Here is a 2,155-nt window from a genome sequence, read left to right as displayed (position 1 = left end):
AGTAGAATATGAGTGGAGACAGTCTAATCCTCTAAGGTGAGCATATGAATTAATTCATAATTGGAGTGGTAATACAACTTTGAGTGATCCAATTGATAAAGCGTCCATCATTGTATATTTACCAATGATAAAAGTCTATAGAACTAATCTGAATGAAAAATTATATTATGGGGATTCAACCATATTGTAGTTGAAAAACTTATAACGAGAAATTGTTGCAAGTTTCAATTTTTTTTAGGCCTTATGTTAGCTAACATTTTCGTTGACTCATTTGTTGAAGTTTTCCTATTATCATTTATCAACCATTCATTTTTTGAGTTTTTTTACCAAGTGACACCCTCTGATTTGATACATATCAACCTCTAATGTCCTTTTGTCAAAAAAAATAATGTAAAAATCCTTTGTCAATGAAATTGTGCTTATTGGGTTACCAACCTCTAGGCTTGAATAAGTATTGTTGCAATTCATGTTTATTTGTTCCATCAATTTAAATTTTTTAATAGGGATGTCAATATTCTTATCAAGGAATTTATTTTCCTATGCCACTGCCTTTGTGCTTGAAACTATTGTTATAAGTTAAGTGCTCCAATCACTTCTTTTGATGAGAATCAATAAAAATGTTTCTATCTATCTACTAATGGCCTGTTAAGAAAATGTGAAAAGGTTGATAAATGCTAATGGTCACATGCAAGGGTAGTCTTATTAGTTGAGGTAAAAAATTTACAATGATATTAATATCTTACCCCTAAGGAAATTTGAGGATTAATTTCAAGTTGCAATAAAAGAATAAGAGAAAATCACTAGAACAAAAGTTAGAGAAAAGGAAGAAGTCCTACAAGAAGAAAAGGACAACAAACTGGAATAGGAAGATGTTAGGATATTCTGACACATAGGAAATAGTTAAGTACAACTTGGTCTAGTATAGAGTTAGGTAAAGTGTGTTTCTTTACCGTTGTACATTTTGTAACTTACATTCCGACGATCACAATATGTAGTGATCCGATGGTTCATTCTCTCCTCGGTATTACCGACACTTGATCCGTGGCTTGACACCCGATTGGTCCATGATTTATATTTAAAGCGCATGGAGGGTCATTTTTAGGGTAATCCGTGCATGAGAGAAGAATATGTAAATTTTCATTCTTTTATTAATAAATTGCCTGAAGTGGTCGCGTTGGCTTAGGTCGTGGACTGTTTCCCTCTTTGAGGGTTTTAACCACATCAAAAATACTGGTGTATTGATCTGTGATCTAGTTGTGAGCGGTGTCCTTTGGTGTTCTGTCTGAGGAACTTACCCTGTAAATTCCTACATGGTATCAGAGCTATTTGAGGGCCGCGTCCGTTGGTGATCCAAATCTGAAGCCAGTAGAACTGCATCTGACTGTTGTTTCCTAGATCTGTTGTTTCTGACTGCTTTCAGGCCGAGAGGATTGCTCTGTTGTGTTGGGAGCATCTGTTCAAGTGAGGAACCCCTTTCGTTTCACGCGAAAAGGTTTCCGGTAGCCCTAGCTGCGTCATTTTTAAGATCTGGAGGGAAAAAGAGCCTTCTCAAAGCAAGCACGCAACCCAAAGCATCAAACACCCCCTCTCTCTCTCTCTCAAATTTTTTGTATAGCTCAATTGGTTCAAAGCTATTCTAAGAGAGTAGAGGTCTTGGGTTCAAGTCTCCATTTTTTGGGGGCGGATTTTTTCATTTCCGCACATTCCTGCACTTCGTTGGCGACTTCATCAATTTTTTTCAAAAAGCCATAACTTCTTCATCCGGAAGCCGTTTTCAGAGCCGTGTTTTTTAAACTAGCCTAATTTTTCGAGATCTATCCATTGGAACACTTATTTTTAGCATATTTAGCTTCATTTTCTGTTGAAATGGAAATTTAATACCAAGTTACCCTTGACAGCACCAACTACTTCCAATGGTTGTCCTACATTGAGGATTTACTTAGAAGTAAAGGTCTCTACCGAATAGCCTCAGGCCAAGAAAAGAAACCAAAGGATGAAGATAAGGCTGCTAAATGGGAAAATAGGCAAGATCAAGCACGTGGATTGATAGGGATGTCTATTTCTCCAAATCTTAGATTCCATATTGCAAAACTTGATACTCTTGATGAAGCAATGAAACAAATCAATAAAGTTTTTGGGATTAAAAATGAACTTA

The sequence above is a fragment of the Pinus tabuliformis genome, chromosome Q (genome assembly GCF_031772625.1).
Source record: "Pinus tabuliformis cultivar Carrire ecotype Pingquan chromosome Q, CPIR1, whole genome shotgun sequence".
Taxonomy (NCBI): Eukaryota; Viridiplantae; Streptophyta; class Pinopsida; order Pinales; family Pinaceae; genus Pinus; species Pinus tabuliformis.
This window is presented reverse-complemented; position numbering follows the sequence as displayed.